Here is a 20465-nt window from a genome sequence, read left to right on the forward strand (position 1 = left end):
TACATTTTAGTGCCATGAAATAGCTTCATAAAATGAAACGTCTGACATGGGGGGTTATTTATTTATTATTAATAAAAATTAAGAAAATGTAGTACTGACATTACAAAGAAACTTGCAGTTTTAAGAAGGTTAAAGCAGATGGCTTATCTTTTTAAAGAAAGTTGAAAAGCAAGAAGGGCAAAGAATATACTTAGTTCCTGATTTCCCATTGAGGGTCTTAATGATAGCATCTGTTAGTGCTGCTGTAAAAGTGGTTGGGCAGAGGAGGACAGGAAGTTACATTTGTCCAGTAATTGAGCAATGCAGACAGCATGCTGACTGGGACAAGGAGAGAGAAAGAAAATGGGAAAAAGATAGACAGAGAAGCCTTGAAGCCAGTTTTAATAATATCCAGAAGCAAAGAGTAAGAGACATCTGGCATTTTGACAGAATGGATCAACTGCTCTGCAGTAACCTTTTATTTTCTTCAATATTTTTTTCTTATAATCTTTAAAGTTAACTGTTGGTTTGCCATATAGATGGTACACTTATGTATTTAGAAAACTGACATGCTTGAGTGGTCAAAAACAATGTGTGTGTGTATGTGTGTGGGTGTGTGTGTGTGTGGGGGGGGGGTGTGTTCGTGATATGTATTGGAGAGCTTCATTTAGAATTTATTTTGTCAGGAGACTTTCATTTAACATTCAACCAATGCCACCTATATGCCAGGAACTAATTTTGAAGAGAAAAATAAATGCTCTGCTTCTTGGTTGGGAAAATAATAATCCTATACAGTCATAATATACTTAGAAATTTACAAAGCATTTTCATTTATGTTGTCAATTTACTTCTTAGAAAACCTTTGTGAATTAAGTATTATTTTATTATTGTCTAGGTCAAGAAGATGAAGCTCAATGGGGTGCAAAATGTCATTAATAAGCAATGGAGATAATCCCCTTGAATACAGATTTCCAAATTCTAATGCTGTTTTTGCTCAGACTTATTTTGGGGATATGTAGGGATCTTACAACATAAAATTTACTCATTCAGATATAATAATCAGTGCAATGTTAGGTTTGTGAAAGTATAGTATATTATATGAACTGTAATCGTATGAATTTTCTTACATGGTAGTAGAATATGTTGAGCACATATTTAAATATAAAGTCTTTTTTTAATTAAAAACACACATGACAGTTAAGTTTAAAATAGTAACCATGACAATAAATCACTAAGAAGCATTTATTTAGATTTCACTAACTGAGAAGTAAGTGATAATTTAAACAGCATCTGGCTGAAGTTTCGTTAGTTAGTTAAACAGGCCTCTTGTGGTTTCACTAAATAAAGTAAGTAAGTTTGCCAGACAAGATTCTGATATTTAAGATAAATACATTTTGAAGATTCTAATTGTTGTGATTGTGCTTATAAAATCATTATATGCTAATTTATTGTTAACAGTTTTTACAGTTTATATCATCAAGAGGTTCTCTCAAGTATCATACTTTGAGAAAGTTGCAAAAGAACATTGATATAATTCATATTTTATTTTTGTTATGTCAATTTGTGTTTTCCTAGGCCAAATGCATTTTCTTTAATAAATAAATGATGTAATATTTTATAGTCCCCAAAGAAATTAAATTATTAATTCATTTCTTAATTCATTAGATAGTATGGCAGTTAAAAAAATACCATTTTTTTTCTTTACAGATGGAAACAAAATAATACTTTTTTCCTTCTGTCAATAGAAATCTAGCAACGAAAAAATAAGTAGAACTCACATTTCTCCTTTTTCTATCCAGTGTGCTAACATTTAAATTGAGTTTATTTAAACAGTTCAAATCTTACTCACCTCTATGTAAATGTTAAGTGGGATTTTTATTTTTCTGTGTGTACTACTATCTAAATTCATGGTGATTATTTTCCAGTTCAGAGTTTCAAAAGACTTGTTCTGATGCTTGTGTTGATAAAATACAATGAGTTAAACATTTAACTGCAGAGTAAAATGAGACTATTAAATTAGCTTTGAAAAAGCAAGGTTGGCCGGGCGCGGTGGCTCAAGCCTGTAATCCCAGCACTTTGGGAGGCCGAGACGGGCGGATCACGAGGTCAGGAGATCGAGACCATCCTGGCTAATACGGTGAAACCCTGTCTCTACTGAAAAATACAAAAAAAAACTAGCCGGGCGACGAGGCAGGCGCCTGTAGTCCCAGCTACTCGGGAGGCTGAGGCAGGAGAATGGCGTAAACCCGGGAGGTGGAGCTTGCAGTGAGCTGAGATCCGGCCACTGCACTCCAGCCTGGGTGGCAGAGCGAGACTCCGTCTCAAAAAAAAAAAAAAAAAAAAAAAAAAAAAGAAAAAGCAAGGTTAAGAAAACTCTTTTTGAATAAGCATTGACAATTTCAAGGCAATGAGGGATCAAGACTAAATGTTCATGTAGTAGATCCTATGTAGTGCTACTACTTACCTTCCCTCTTCTAACCACCTGTGTGCCTTATTGCCTTTGCCCTAGTTTTGGTCAATGCACTTACTATATTCCTTACTCAAAGAACTTTGGTCCTAAGGCTCAAAGCAGTACTTAGCTCTTAGGAGCTCAGTTTCTGTTTTTAAATAAAATGTTAAATGAATCCATTAATATTCTACAAAACAATACATGTTCTGCTTTCCTTCTCTAGGTTTATAGATAGAGAAGGTCAGAATGCTACCTTTCTTCTCAGGAGGCCTCATGCTGGAGAGATAGGTCAAGGAGAAAGTTTGAGGCTTCCAAACTGGGAGATCCACATTTATGTAGTCATTGAATAAACACATATTCACATACAGTATGCCAGATGAAATTATAAGCACTGAGCATACAGATTTTAGAAAGCACAGTTCTTGTTTTGAGGAACTAAAAATGTAATGTGCTATTTAGTTAAGAACATGGCATTTGGAATCAAATTAGACTGCGAAACTTCAGTCTTGCTTCTAGTAGCTACGAACTTTGGCAAGTTAATAAAACTGAGTTTCAGTCTTCCCCATTCATTACATAGGGGTAATAAACTGATCTGATTGAGTTTCTGTTTTAAATTGGATGAGATGAAGTCTATAATACACTGGACATAGCAGAAATGCTCAAAAAATATCAGCGAATTATAATAGTAACTGTCCTTGTAGTAAAATTTGTTGATTAGAGATTCAGTGGTTCCAACAGATTACTTCTTATTTAATTTTATTTTTTTCTTATACAATATCAGACCTACTTGGTCTATCAGTATCTTCTGTAGGATATAGGTTTGTGATCCTCAAATATTGTCTCTTGCATTTGAAGCTCTTACTTGTTTATTATTTTCCCCTGGGAACCATTTCCTCAAATGACTATGAACCGCACAAAGTTAACATTTGCCCAGGATTTGTTCTTTTAGAGAATTGTACCTTTTCTATTTGTAGACCTGGTGGAGCATCATTCAGACTACTCTGTTCTCAAATACATTCAGTGAGTGAGCACTTAACTCTACTACCTAATCATGGTTTCATATGTATTGGATCATAGTGATTTGTTCCGATAAAGACACATAACTATTGCCAGGCTAATGAAAATTCCTTCCAATTGGTTCTGCTGGATCCAATTAATAAAACATCTATTGCATTTGAGGACCTATTATTAGAAACATGTATTGACTTCACCTAGAGGAGCTTCAAGTAACTATCTCCATTACAATGTAGATGAAGACACTTACAACACAAAAACATGAAACTAATATGCAGAAAAAGGCAGGACCAAAAGATGACAAAAAAGCAATGGCAAGAAAGTCCTGATGGTATCATTTGTTCCCTATGGTTGAACAATGCCTGAAGCCTTCCTTAGGCATCCTATTTAATAGTTGTATGAGGCAATCTTGATGTGGATTTCTGTTACAGAGATTTCTATGACAACACTGAAATTGTCTTGAAATTTTCTAAGAAATCACTTCTCTCCAGGGTCTTGCTCTTCAGTTGAAAACTCTATCAATGTTCATTCTACCTCTCTTCTACTTTAATATCAAAACAACATAGTCCTACTGAAAATACCCGCAGCTCAGGATGTCTTTTCCTCAGAAGATTGCATTATAAAGACATTCACCCATTAGTCAGTCTCTCTTGAAAGTGCTCAAAAGTAGTCATTTAATGTATTTTCCCTCAATCGCTGAGGTATTATTAAACAATCAGTTTTTATGGATGATTCTACCATTTCCCTGGGATAATTACAAAATGTAGAAACTCCTTGTAGACCATCACAAATAAAATGGAAAGTTATTTTCCAAATTCATAATTTGTTTTCTGCAGATAAGTTTTAAGAAAATTTTTCCCTGCTTCCCTTTTTTGCTTTGGATGCTTTTCTACTTAATATTCCTTAGTAAGATATGTACTTTAATACTTATGTCAAACTCAGGAGACATTAACAAGAAAACCTATCTTCATTATATAAACTACACACATACATAAACACAGAGACAGAGCTGTATATTTCTCTCATTTTGCTCAGGAAAAAAATGCTTAAGTTTTTCTTGAATATTCTCACAATGAGAAACAATTATGCAAGTCTCTGGAAATTCCCGCAATTATACCCATGAGATCTACTGAGTGATTCAGGACCATTTAATCTCATGTAAGATTATCTGATTGTTGCTTTTTTGTGTTTTTGTGCTCTCCTATTTTTGTTGCCAGTGCTCACATTCATGGTATGGTTTATTTTGTACTAGCATTTCTTGCTTTTTTTAAAAAAAGTGTTCCTAGCATGCTTATGTGATTGGAAATCGGATTATTAAACTTATTAGAATTCTCTTCATATTAAAAAGAAAAACTTTCAAGTGAATGATGGAGGAATAATGTTACAAGAAGATTGTTTATGTTGTAGTAAAGGGATATTAAAACACTTATTTTCACTATCTAGAATTATTTTTAAGCTGAGTTTATGTGAGTCATGTGTTGCTATATTTAATTTCTCATGTAATTATATACATTCAAATATATCCATAGACATTACTATAGACATGACTCCCTGCTTATCATCCCAGGAAATATTTCTGTCAATGCTAGTGCAAATTATTGTTTGACCTCTAGCATTAAAAAAAAAATAGATTTTTAGGAATGCTGACATTTACTCATCTTTTCATTACTGAGATCAAGGATCCATTATGAGTGCTGTCAGTATTTGGATTTATTTTTGGGTGCACAGCAAAAGCTGCAGGTGTATTAAAACTCAATTCTGTTGGGAAACACAGGAAAAAGCCACAGGTCCAAACCTTTTAAAGGTGTTCCCCCCTTTAGTTTCATCATCCCCTTAAAATGCATACAAATTATGAAGCGATGATTTGTCCACCATGAATCTGAAAGATAAGTTGTATGCTTAATGAGGGGTAGGGGAAATGAAGACTCATGGGTCTCATCACGTTTGGGTAATACCATTTACATGACAGTCTGAATTCTGACACTCATGTGTAATATTAAAAATAAAAAACAAGCACCAGCAAGAATCAAAAGTTAATGCTGCTACGGGCATACTGCCAGTTTGAGCCAGATACTGCTGAGCCATTCGTCTCTGAAGTTTTGAATGACTATAGTGTAAGGTATTGCTTGAAGGAAAGTACATCTAGGATAGATCTTTACTCTCCACTGATTTACTTAGAACTGGAGATATTGAAATTCAACACAGGATTATTGTCATTCGCTGATATATAAGGAATTATCTAGCTGTGATGGCTCTGAGAAATGTAACAGAAACATTAGAGCACTACCAGTCTGAAAAAATACTTCCATTACAAATCAGGTTCTACAGAAAAATAAGGATTAATTTAGATATGTAACTACTAATAATTATATTTCTGACACTGATTTAAGAGATGTACTTGTATCTATAATGTCTGTATTACTTAAGAATGAATTAAATATTTCAAATCAAACTGCAGTTTAGAATGCAAAATGACAAATTAGATAAGTTTAACATAGAAAGTGACACTTGAACAATTGTTTGTAAATGATTTATTTACATTGTTAACTAACCAAAATTTATATTTTAATAAGCCCATTTAAATTTTCTACATTTTTAGTATTTTCTTCAAAATCCGAAAATATATTTTTTAAAATTTTCAAAAAGCTGAGAGATGCTTATTTTAAAACAATATTTTTATGATTGCTTAATAATTGTTAATTTATATAATTGTATCTTTAAAGAACGTATTGCATATATGATCATTTGATTTGTATCAAACGTCATTATTTGTATACATATATTTTAAAATAACTATGTGAGAAAGATCTTTGTTCATGGGCAATTTTCAAGCTCATTCTTTTGCCACTTGATGAAAGTGCTTTATATGAAGAAGTTCTTCTCTTTTGTCACTACCTTTCTTAACCTCTTGGGATGGAAAGCAAATGCCACCTACCACCAAAAGTATGTTCTTTTGGTACCCTAAATTTCTCACTTTAAAAAGCATAACAATAATAACTAGCAAGTCGCCATCACTTTTTTTTTTTTCTTTTTTGTGAGATGGAGTCTCACTCTGTCACCCAGGCTAGAGTACAATGACATGATCTCACCTCAGAACAATTTCTGCCTCCCAGGTTCAAGAAATCCTCCTGGCTCAGCCTCCCATCTCTACTAAAAAAAAAATATATATATATCTATTGTTGTTTTATCCAACCTTAGATGTCACTTTAAAAATGTATAATATCTTTTTTGACGATATTTTGGTTATGATCAGTCTTTAAATATTCTTGGTATTTCCCAATACAGATTATTGCATTAAAAAATCCCATTTATAACAAACATTACTGAAGATGAGATGTTACACTAGTGTACTCACTCACCTCTGCATTTGATCTACTGCTTTTCTCAATGTCTAAGCATTAGAGTAAGTCCTTTATATTCTCAAGAGATAAAAAAAAAAAAATCTTCTATACAACCACATTTGAAGTTATTGTCATACAACAGTCTCTAGAACTTTCTTATGAGTCACTTTTCCTTCTTTTCTTTTAGAGCACAGAGTGGGTATAATCATAATATGCCATACCTCTACCAAATGAGAGATTCCATTCTCTAATTTTTCTGCCATGTGCTCATCATGTTCATGATCAACATTAATAATGGACTTTCTTTGGGAGAATATGTCTTAACTAAAAAAAAACTCAATTGTGTTCACTCTAAAAAGATCAATGTCAATGTAAAAATAAATACACTTCATTGCATTATATGAGCTATATAATTAGCTGGTTACACAAAACCCACATTCATCTCTCAGTAATATTCCAAATGACTATAAGCCATAAACATTTTGGGGCATTAAAACTGAGTGTCCAATCCCAAACTGCCAAGATATCACTATATCTTTTTTTAAAAATATACTACCATAATCATAAAAGGAAAATTACATTAGTATTAGCTTGCAAGAATCTGAATTAGATCTTATTATTCTCCATTGACTACTTACAAATTATATTTTCTGCCGAAAGTATAACGGCTCTCGGAGACAGCTGACAGCAAAAGAAGCCCAAGAGTCAGTGCTCATTTCAGCCTACTGTGAGCCATGGAACAGTGAGTTTTGGGACTTGTGCTTTATACTAACTCTACTCTGCTTTGAGGATTATATTCTTGCCATGTTCTCAGTGGTTGCAGAAGATTAAAAGAGCTCCTATGAAATTTGGCTCCAGTACAATAGCTGAGCTACATGAGCTGGAAAATTTGTAAAACAGCATCAATTGTAAATTTGGAACTGCCTTCATTGGTTTTAAGGTCTTATTTTTTATAACTCAGAATAAGAAAAAAATAAGAATTCCAGATTTTATTTCTTCCCTGGTTCATGCAGCATTATAGATAGACATGTTTATAACATATTATATAAAATAGTTAATATTATATGTAATATTTTTTAATTTAAGATTTTAAGCATTTACTAGTAATCATTGATTTTAAATCACAGTAATACATTTTTTAAAAATAGGTTAATAAAGGATGCAGCAGACCAATCTTTACTCTCTGAATTGAAACAACCCAAAATGGATTTTTAAAATTATGTCAACCTTTTCATCAAATTGCAAAGATTAAATCTTATTACTGTTAGACAATTCGTATTGCCTAAATGTACAGAAAATGTTCTCTAGGATTTGAATGTAAGAAATTTTCCTAATTGGAATATCTCCAGAAAATATATTAATAAAATTGATGAAATAAAATCTAGTCCTAATATTGTAGACATTTCCTCTCTAGAACAATTCCATTTGGAAGTAAACCTGGTTTAAGCAATAGAAGATTTTCTTGATAGGATTAAGCAACAAACTCAATTAGTTTTAATCAGTAATGCAAGTGAAACAGGTTTTAACTTAATTAAAACTAGCAGAAGTAAAATGCCTTGTAAGATAATGGGAGATAATGGAATTTGAATTCCCCTTCTTGGCAATATTATTACTAGGACTATCTATTTGGAAGAAGACCAATACAAAGGCTTTAGTAGTTACTTGGATAGCTTTACTGATTAAAAGCAAATAGGTACAATGAACATGTTAAAGAAAGAGATAGCTAACTTCTAGTTAGTACTTAAAAATCACCAAATTAATCTGATTGCTCTTGTCACATTTTTACAAAAAAAAAAAACTCTTTTGTAACTAAAATATTATAATATTAAATGTAATATACTATTAAACTTATCTTTACTTATAGATATGGTTAGGTAAAACTATAGCAGTTTTGGATATGTTATCATTTTCCATAAAAAAGTTATAAAGACTTAATTATCCTATTCTTATTTATGAAAATAAAGTCATATATAAATAACTTACAGTCAGCAGTAATATTTGATCATTAACAAGATAACTAGTATAAATGTATTACAGTTATTTGACAGATTATAGCTTTCAAACTTCAAGGACACAGAATTGATGTATATATCTTCATTTTACATATAACGAATTGAGAGTCTTTGAGAATTTGATTCAAATTTTATATAAAAATAGAACAAATAAGCATGGAAAATGGAATTCATAGCTTATTTTTTACTTGCATTTTATTTATTATTTTATCTCCTCTACTCCTGCTTTGACTTCCCTGACCCCCCAAAAATGTAGGACTGGTAAATTGAAGCAAAGCAAAGATATTAGGCATTGATTTCATTATTTTGGTGTGTGGGTGAGATGTTGTACCTAGCAATCACTTTCAAATCAAGCTAAGTACTTGAAGATTATTTTGAGAGGCCAGCAGTGATTGTTTTAATTGGACTAAGAGTATAGAGAACTATATTTTGTGAGTATGTAAGACCCAATAATTCATATGTAATGAAGTAGTTTCCTCACCTCAGATAGAGATTTATAGCACTTAGAGGAGAATGGAATAAACTATTTCTATAGTTCAATATAATATACTAAAACATGAATAAAAGAATAAGTGCATTTGCCCCAGTATAAATGAAACTTTTTCATTGTTTCAAACAATTCTCTGTTCCATTATACTCAGTGACTTTGTGAATATCTGTAGCATAGACTGAATCAGTCAGGGCCATTCTCTGGGACAGTTTTATTCTATCTGCATAGTGAAGTATAACAAATTTGCTCAAAGAGAAAAATAGGAAATAAACCTATCCCTTGTTGCCTCAGACAGATGGAAAGCATAATTACAAATGAAAGGTTATGTTGAAGCCAGACTACAGATTGTTTATGAAAAAATCTAATAGGAAAGCAAGTAGTCTTTTACACAACTCTTTCTTTTCCTATCTTGGTTCTTGACTTTCTTCCCATTTCTTGCTTCACAATCGTGTGTAACTGACTGTTCTTTTTGTCACTGATTTGGCTTCTGTGAAACATCCAGGTACGTTTCCAATATAATCTTTTGTCTTTTGTACGATGCCTTTCACCTGTATTAGTCTGGTTTAAACATGTTTCTATTTCTTGTTTCAGACTGATTACATGTCTATGTAATAAAATGGACAATAATATAAATAAAGTCAACTCTTTGTGTATAATTTAATCTTTTTTCTTTTTTCTTTTTTTTTTTTTTTTTTTCTGAGAGGGAGTCTTGCTCTGTCGCCCAGGCTGGAGTGCAGTGGAGCGATCTCAGTTCACTGCAACCTCTGCCTCCCCAACTCAAGCAATTCTCGTGCCTCAGCCTCCAGAGCAGCTGGGATTACAAGCACCACCACACACAGATAATTTTTGTATTTCTAGTGGAGACAGGGTTTCACCATGTTGGCTGGGCTGATCTCAAACCCATGACCTCAGGTGGTCCACCTGCCTCAGCCTCCCAAAATGCTGGGACTACAGGTGTGAGCCACTGAACCCTATAATTACATCTTTTTTTTTTTTAATCCCATGTCCCCATATACTATACAATACCTTTATATACTTTACTAAAATTCTATTTATTATATATGTATATTTAATGTGTTTATGTACATATTATGGATATAATGTATACATACATGTAATGTATTTATAATGTATGCATGTGTATTGTCATATGTGTATAATGTATATATGTGTATGTGTATGTTTATATATATTTAATTTTATGTATGTTTTTTACAACATTATTTATCATTAACACAATTACACAGCAGTTATTTGTCATTGAATTTTTCCCACAACATTGAAGTATGAATTTCTCTCCCTCCCTTCCTTCCTTCCTTCTTTCCTTCCTTCCTTCCCTCCCTCCCTCCCTCCCTTCCTTCCCTCCTTCCTTCCTTCCTTCCATCCTTCCTCAAATATTTGTTGAATTCCCTCTACTTACTAGCCACACTTAAAGTCTTTGGAGGAACAGGAAGACCAATAAACATAAGAACCAAATTATCTGCTCTCATTGACCTTTCCCTTTTAGGTTGAGGAAGGACTGATAAAATAAATAAATTCATAAATGATTATCTAATATTTGAAATAGAAAAAAGTGTTATGAAGAAAAATAAATGGATTAAAAATAATGGAGTTTGATACATGGTGTGTATTAATACTTTTAAGCAAACTTGATTGATATAATTAGAAGAGCCATGTGGGAATCACCAGAAGGGAATTCCAGAGATGCCTGAAATTGAAATGCCCTAATCATAAATAGATAACTGGTAACAAACTTTATGTGATAATTAACAAAATTGACAATTCTAATGAATAGATTAATATTTATTATCTGAAGATTTGGTGTTTAAGTGTATTAGTGTGTAAAAACAACAGATACTTATTACACCATGACTAAGCACAACCAAACCTAGTTTTACAGATTGAGTGCACCTTACAGATCATGTTAGGAACAGCTTTAACAATAACAGTTTTAATGAACATAATTCATGTTCTTAAGTGCTATGTTTATTATTTGTCTAAATAAATATTAAAACTGAGATTCTTAAACAAGGAAAAGACATCTCAAGGTCATAATGGTTGCAGATGAACAGAAATTAATTTGCTACATATGGAGAAATAGGAACACAGATTACAGTTTAAGGGAAAAATCTTTCCACAATTCCTTTGTGAGTTAAACTAAAATTTGATTCTGAATTAAGTATTTAATTGAGCTTCTTATATAAATGTACACTTAAGTAAATGTCTACTATGTATGTAAAATTTACAACTCATTATATGTTTTGAATTCACTATGAATTAACTTTATTTTTGTGTTTTGTATTTCTCTTCAAATACCAAGTGAAACGACAGCCCTAGACACTCTTTCATTTATAAAAAGTGTCTTTCCACTGATTCTTTTAAACCAGAAATGATTATTTTCTAGTTGTTTAGAGCTGTGGTGTTCTATTTCCTCTAAGCAATTTGTGGTCTACATTTGGTTCATGGGGTAATATATTATCCTTTTTGATTAGAAAATTACTTAGAAGACTGAGTAAAAGTTCCATTGAACAGAAAGTGCATGAATTGTCCTTCTATAGCCAGTAGCAAACACTATCGGCTATAACAAGTTAAGATTTTTATAGTCTAGCTGTTGCATGCTCATCATGTAAGATATTTTTTCAAGGATTTTCTACATAAAAGAAAAAAGAAAAAAAAAGTCACACACCTGTTGAGTGATTCTGATCAAAAGAATTATGCATTTGGGGAAGAGCTTTTCCTACACAAAAAGGGAAGAAAAATGTTGTGTCTTCAGAATCTCAAAATTTTTACTACTTATATCAATAAAAATAGCATATTTTAATACACTTAGTTAAAATATGAGAAAATCTAGGAATATGTCCCATGATCAACATTAAACGAATTACCATATAAACAAATCTGTTGTTATTATAGGCATTTATTTTAATGTTAGAATCTCTTTTCAAACTTTCCCTTAACTGTAATCTTTATGGCTGCACCAAATGCTCTAGTGTTCATACACATTTCAAAAAACTTTTAACATATTTATCATTCACTTTTGTTATAAACATTGCTATTATATACTAATATTTGTTCTTATTAGTTTTATCATTTTTCAAATTATACTAGTGTGATAAAAAAATACTGCTGCTTCCCAAACAATAAATGTAGCAGATTTTATTTTCCAAAGTGCCTACTGCAATATTTCTGGTCCCTTGTGCTCTTCCAGAACTTGGCCATCTGGTTTTTAAGAGGTGAATATGATTGCTCTTCTCTTGCCCCAGTGAAACAACTCATTTTTCCATTGCAGGGGAAGCGATACAGTGTGACTTCCAAGGCTAGGTTATAAAAGGCAATGTGGATTTTATGTAGTTCTCTCCCTCTTGACATGCTTACTTTTGAAACACAGCTACCATGTTGTAAGGAAGCTCAGGCCAAGTGGAGAGACTGCATATAGGTCGCTAGCCAAGAGTCCCAGCTGACAGCCAGCATCAAGCATTAAACACATGGGTAAACAAATCTTCAAATAATTCCAAACCCTAATCTTCAGATCTTGCAGCTGAGGCCTCAGATATCATAGATATCTGATATCTATGTAGATATAGATATCATCGTTTCACTTGGTATTTGAAGAGAAATACAAAACACACAAAGTTAATTCATAGTGAATTCAAAACATATAATGAGTTGCAAATTTTACATACATAGTAGACCTTTACTTAAGTGTACATTTATATAAGAAGCTCAATTAAATAATCAATTCAGAATCAAATTTTAGTTTAACTCACATAGCTCAAACACAATCTATCCCCAGAACAGCCTGTCAGAACTCCAGACCCAAAGAATCTATGAGCGTAAAAACTGATTGTTTTTACACCTATAAGTTTTAGGGTGATTTCATCGATAGCCCTAATAAAAAGAACCATAAATTTGTGTTAATTTGTAGACATGAAGAACTTTTCACCTGCTCATATTTTTATTTCTTCTTTTGACATTAGACAACTGACAAAAATGTGTAATATCCTTTGTGTTAATGGTGCACTTCGGTTTCTTCCGTGTGTTAATCCTTCCTGTCAATGTGTCTGCCTACTTTATATTCCCTCTATTTATGTCTCTGAAATACGTGCTGTGGGAGGCAACATTTTAAAATTCACCTGCTCCTGGATTCTATGCTCATACCTTCAAAACCGGTCAATTTCATGATATATAACTTTCATAATTGTTATGTTAAACAATAGAGTTGACCTTAAAATAGAGAAATTATCTTGGTGGATATAATCCAGTCACATAAATCCTATGAAGCAGAAAACTTTTTATAGCTGGTGAAATGAGGAAAGCAGAAGAAGGCAGAGAGATTCAAAGCATGAGACGGCTTTCCAGCTCTGCTGGTTTCAAGATGGCCGCAGAAGAAGAGATGCAGGTGGTCACTAAGAGCAGCTCCTGGCTAACAGCGAGCAAGAAATTGGGAAACTCACTCCTGCATCAGTAAGGAACTGGATTCTCGCAACCTGAGTAAACCAGGAAGTGGATTCTTACCCCGAGTGTCAACATAAGAGCTTATCCCGCCAAAAGCTTTATTTTGGTCTTAGGAGATAGTGAATAAAGAAACCTGCTGAGCTGTGCCAAACTTCTTACTCACAAACTTATTCCTCGTGAAATAATACAAGGATATAGTTTTAAACCACTAATTCTCTGGAAAAGTATTATACTGCTGTAGAAAAAGAATACATGCATTTTATTTTTTCAATTGTTAAAATTTCTGTAAATTTGCTAGAGAATTGCATTACTGGTTTTCCTGATTTACTCTAGCCCTTGAAACAGAGCATGTAAAGTACAACCACGAGCAAACTACTGGCTTCTCCCTATTTTTGTATGGTTAATTAACTAAGGGTGATTTTTGCTTTTATATGGTTGAAAAAAATACCAAAAAAGGAATAAATTATGGTAAATGTGAAACTTATATAAATATAAAATTTCAGGGTCTACAAACAAAATGTTATTGGAACATCGCCATGCTTATTGGTTTATGAGTCATCTATTAATTTTGTGCATGATGGCAGTGTTTTGTGTTAGAATATCCCTTATAGTTTCCTGCCAATGCAAATTCTCACATTTTAAAAATTCAGTGCTTCTATCCTTCATTTGACTCAACTTAGATTCTAATACCTTCATATATCTTTCCTAAGCATCTTATCCTTTTGAAATTTCAAGTTCAACCATCAGTCTGTAACTATCACTTGATACTTTATTTTTAATATTATAAATACTGTTTTCTTGTCTTACCCCCTGTGATGGTTAATAGTTGGTGTCAACTTGATTGGATTGAAGGATACAAACTATTGATCCTGGGTGTGACTGTGAGAGTGTTGCCAAAAGAGATTAACATTTGGGTCACTGGGCTGGGAAAGGCAGACCCACCCTTAATCTGAGTGGGCACAATCTAATCAGCTGCTGGCACAGCTAGAATATAAGCAGGCAGAAAAATGTGAAAAGAGAGACTGGCCTAGCCTCCCAGCCTACAGCTTTCCTCCATACCGGATGCTTCCTGACCTCGAACATCAGACTTCAGTTTCACAGCCTATTGTGGAATCTTGTGATCATGTGAGTTAATACTTAATAAACTCATATATATATATATATGTATATATACACACACACACACACATATATATATACACACATATATATATATATACACACACACATATATATATATATATTCCATTAGTTCTGTCCCTCTAGAGAACCCTGACTAATACATTCTCTCAACCAAAATACAAATTTTGGGAAATCAAGGACTATGCCCCAAGTATTTAGAATAACTATAGTGTCTAGCAATGTGTTATGTACATAATGTAGGCAATGATAAAATGTTTGATTTAGTTGTTAAAACTTCTTAAATTAGCACCAAATCATTTTAATTTCTGTCTCTTTATGAAAGAGATAGTAATTTTATATCTGAGCTTTTACAAATTTTGTTTATTGAAGAAGTAAAAGATAAAAAATATTTTCCTCCAAATGAAGAAACTTTCTATTTTACATAAGTATGCCTGGTCTTCCTCAACAATTCTGCAAAAATAATTTGATTATGCTCAAACAGGTACCTAGGTAAACAAATGAAATTTATTTGTCATGTAACAGTTTAGATATTACTGTTCCTATATTTTAGGTGCAGTTAGCTTGTGCTATATATAAGAATATATAGTAAGGCATTAGGGTAAAATCAAGTTAAGGTTATAATTTTAAAAATGCATCATTTCTCAGTATAAAAACTATTTTTGACCTAATTAAAGAAAAAATGCTAATTTAAAACAGCAATATTTGGAACTGGAATATGTTGATAGTAATAATTTGGTCACTGAAGGGTACAACACACCCTGATTCTTCGAGAATGCCAAATGTTTTCCCTCCACCATCCTCGATTTTCCCCCTATATTTCAGCTTTTGATCCACTCTGGAATACTAATATAATAAAATGGTAAATGCAATTTTCCTGTCTTCTTCAGAGTTCTGAAAAAGGCTCCAAAAATGAAAATATGAGTACCACATGCCAACTTTTTCAAAAAAAAAGGAGGAGGGCTGCACCCATCTCCGTCTCTGAAGGATTTGCTCAGAGACAACCTAACTGAGCTTTTGCCCATTCACCTGTGGCCTCTTCTCTTGTCCTGTCTCTACATATAAGGGGAAGCAAGTGATTCATTTAGAAAGAAGAAACTTTTTTTTTTTTTTTTTTTTTTTTTTTTTTTAGGAAACTTATAGAAAGAGAGAGCTCCCTATTAGGGACAATGTGTTTTCTCTTTATTTAAGCCAGAGGACGCTGTTAGGAAAATCCTTTAAAGAAAACAATGGGAATGATCTGCAAGAGGGGCTGGCCCCTTTTTCCAGAAAGCAGTCCCATTGGGGCTGAGCAGAAAGATGCCGCAGAGCCAAGAAGAGACCAACTGGGAAAATGAGAAGCTGTTTTCTGATTTTGCCCTGTATAGTTCAATCTATTCAGCAGACTAGCTATTGAAAGCAGCAATGTTAATAGGCAATAGTAATATTTAGTAATTAACTTACAGATTCCAGATGCTTTATTTCATCTGTTGAATAATACTTCTGTGTTTCAAGAGTGACTATGTGGGTTTTATATTTTGACATTAAACCTCAAATAAGATGCAGTCATATTTTTACTAAAAGTTTATTTCTGATTACATATTTCAAGAGTGAGACTTGATTAGGTTCCTTTTCCACCCTTGCCCAAGAATGTTGATTTTAAAAAAATATATTTTCCCTCACCCTCTGAGTTGGTATCTTGGTAAATGGAGAATGGGTTTCTTATTTATAGCTGGTGATATAATAAGCAGTTTATATCTTTCCATGTGTGTATTGGCCAGTGCAATATGTCTGCAGGAATAGTTACAGAAAAGCACACATATACATTCTGTGTTATTTTATTTGCTTTATTCACAGTCAGTGCTATGTTGGTCATTTATGAAAAAATTAAAACCAAGTTTAAGATCCCTGGTGTAATACAGGATAAATGCTATCACTATTATTGATAACACAGAATCTATCTTATTTTTAAGTAAGCCTACATCAGACAACACATTTACAGAATAGTTGAATCAACTCAAATCCAGGTTTATGGACAGTTAGGATTTTAAATAGAGGTTTTTTGTTTTTTTTTTTTTTTAAGTAACTAAAACATTGCAGAGAAGAGAGACTTAAGTAAATAATATTTTTAAGTTTTTCATGAGACAGATCTTGTTCAAATTCCTTTTAAATTTCAATATGACAATACATCGTGTAGAAAAGGTACATAAATGATAAAAGATGGCATTATTGTGTTTAGTGTGAAAGTACAAAAATCTTGGAACTGTAAATGGCCTTTTCTTCTCCACAGTCTTCAGAGGTCTGCAGAATAGTTCTACTTATTTCTTCATCCAAAGAAAAAATGTTATAATGGGTAATTAATTTGAGTGAATTTCTGGTGGTAAATAATAACAATAATAATTCACACTTCTACATACTGTTCCTAGAATACAATAACCACTATTTTCTCAAAAAAAAAATGTAATAGTTTGTTTAGAGACAAGTAAATAAGTGTAGCAGATACTCTCAGTTTTACTTTTGGAAGTCTGAGAATAAGATTGGGTATAGATTTCTTGAAATTATAATAGACTTAATAGCTATATTTGTATTTTTGAAAATTATGTCTGTTGGTAAAGGAAAGAGTCTTGAGAGAATAAAAAAGTATCAATTATTTAAAATAATAAATTCTAAAAGGAAAACAAATACAAACTTAACTGTATATTATATCACTGTGTTAACTCAGATAGTGCACATATTAAATATTCTGTAGATCAGTATTCCAGTTTATAGTTACTCTCCTCTATTAGAAGTTTGGTACTTGTCACTGGTTCTATACTTGGCACAAATAGAATGCAACTTAAAACAATTGGGTAAACTGTTATTACAGAGAATTTAAAAATAATTAGTAGTTTGTCAGATTTATTAATCCTTGGCCACGACGTTGGTCTCCTTTGTATAAATTATATGGTGTGTAACATTAAACAATTTAAAGATTTAATATGATGATTCAAATATATTTGTTTCTGGGTCCATTATTTTGCATTCTTTTAAAATATGTTTACAATAAATTTTAAAATGTAGAAGTTTATATGAAAACTATTAAATGTTTCTTTTAGTAAGAAACCACATATAAAAATCTCTGAAGAGCACATCGTATTGTCAAGATGATAAAGTTTATTGATAAACTAACTCTCAAATAAAGCTAAACACAAGAGAGGTATGTCAATGTTTGTTCATACAATTTTTTAAAATTACAATGCCTTTGAAAATAAATTTTACTTTTGCCCTAATATTAATTCAAATGCATATAAATAAAATCTTTACATTTCTAATTTTTGTTAAATCATTTGTCATTTCATGAACATTACCTTTGTTACCATTGCTTTTTATTTCTGCAATATCATGTGTTGTTCTGGTAACAGCAATAGAAGGGAATTTTTATTAGTAAGACACAATTGCTTTGAAGTGAAATGATTACAAAAATATAAAATACCTAGCTATGTAAAAATTGTATGAAAATAAGGCTGAAATTGCTTGAAAATGTTTTTCTTTCTTTCTTTCTTTTTCTTTTTTGAGACAAGGTCTCACTCTGTAATTCAGGCTAGAGCACAGGGGAACAATCATAGCTCACTGCACCCTCAAAATCCTAAGCTCAAGCAATCCTCCCATCTTATCCTCCCAGGTAGTTAGGACAATAGGGGTGCACCACCATGTCTGGCTAATTTTTAAACTTCTTATAAAGATGGGGTCTCGCTATGTTGCCCAGGCTGGTGTAGAATCTCTGGCCTCAGGTGATTCTCCTGCCTCAGCTTCCCAAAGCATAGGCATTCCGGATGTGAGCACCCACTGGTGCTTGAAAGTTTCAATAGCAATTGCCTCAGATACCTATTACAGAGTAATGAATCCTCCCATCATTTTTTTTTGTTGTTGCTACATTTCAATTTCCTTAGGGTATATTGTGCTCTGCTAGTGAGTTTCCCCTTAGTGTTTAGAAATTTAAAGTTTAGAGTCAGTGAGAGCATTATGTGTTACATGTATACATACATACATGTGTGTATACATATATACACATATATATACATATATATACACACACATATATGTGTAGATAAAATGTGGCTTCTGCTTTTACTGACTCTAACTTTTAATACTGGTAAGAAGACATTTTGTACATTTTGTAAAATCCATCTACCAGATATATTTTACATCTAAAAACAGAGAGAAAACAGTAGTTTGGCCAAATGGGCCATTAAAAAAGCAGATGAGATTTCATGAAAGACAGAACTTGAAATTAATCTGAATCTTAAAGGAATTTTATAATTTAGCAAATATCAAAAGAGAGTAACCCAAAATTAAAAGGAAAGGGGCCAGGATGAACTCAATGTATCCAGAGAAAATTTGGCTACAGAATATCTTGTATGGAGTGACAGAATGTAGATTTATTTCACTGTTTGAGAGCTGTCTTTTGAAAAATGTTCAAATCAGGATGAGACTGTTGGAAAAAGTCTTGACAGCAGTGTATGCCAGAAAATAAGTACTGAGAAGCAGGCGAGAGATCGGGAAGATGAAGCAGCATCTCATTAATTAAAGACAGCTCCCCCCACATCCCAGCTTTGCTGACACAGTATCAGAGCCGTGCAAAATGAGAGCTCTCTGTATATTTTTAAAAGATGTTCACAGTTGTTTTTACTGTTACAACTTTCTAGAGTGGTAGTTCTTTCTTTAGTTGGGTGTGGTACATCTATTTCATGATGCAGATTTTCCTGAAATATTTTGTTAATCTGGACTATGTGTACAGCCAAATACTTCACATTCATTTTTTTATTTAATTTTTTCTGATGTTTATATTTACTTCTACCAATAATCTGGGAATAAGAATGAGTAAGCAGCCGGGTCTGTTATTCCAGCAGCTCACCTACCCTTTCAGAGTAAGGGGTAGGTAAGTTTAAATCTGTTTGAAAATGATATAGTCTCTTATTCATGTCTTAGAGATATAAGGGTCAGGCAATGTTTTGTGTGTTGTCTTCATCTTTAAAAAATTTAAACATTTCAGTTTATCCTTCTTTATATTAGATTTAAATAAAATAATTTGGTTTTCAACAGACATTTTATTACTGAAATTCTTTTTAAAATAACATAATCGAAAATTGATTTAATTACCTTCTTGAGATTAGCAATGTTTTGCTTTTATGTTAGAAGCCTTGAAAAACATAGCATCAATAATAATATGTTTTTCTTCAAGATACTATACTTTTCAAGATGCAGTTCAAAAGTTCATTACCATTTGTTAACAAAACTGACTTTTTCATATTTAATCATTTAACCAAGCATAAATTAACCAATAAAATGAAGGAGGGTATTTTTTCTGACAGTTTTGTTTTATACTTTTAATCATTCAGTAGAAAAAAAAATCATCATCATTTAGCTCTCATAAAAATTAGCTCTTTTTTTCAGATAAAATAAGAGGATGGTGATATGATTGCCTTAGATCTAATGTTTATTAACTTTTTGATTAAGCCCTTGTTTTTTCTCTATTATCAGATTACTCTTATTATTGTCATTATTAAGGAAATTCAAATGATTAAAAATATTAAAATCTGTCATTAATATACAAGGATAAATGAAAG

General features: G+C 32.2%; 1 pseudogene; it reads left to right on the plus strand.

Moving 5' to 3' along the window:
• Positions 1 to 220: 220 nt before the first annotated feature.
• LOC117063363 overlaps positions 221 to 20465 on the plus strand; it is a 71611-nt pseudogene continuing 51366 nt past the window's right edge.

Source organism: Trachypithecus francoisi, unplaced genomic scaffold (genome assembly GCF_009764315.1).
Source record: "Trachypithecus francoisi isolate TF-2019V2 unplaced genomic scaffold, Tfra_2.0 Lachesis_group18, whole genome shotgun sequence".
In the NCBI taxonomy this organism is placed as follows: domain Eukaryota; kingdom Metazoa; phylum Chordata; class Mammalia; order Primates; family Cercopithecidae; genus Trachypithecus; species Trachypithecus francoisi.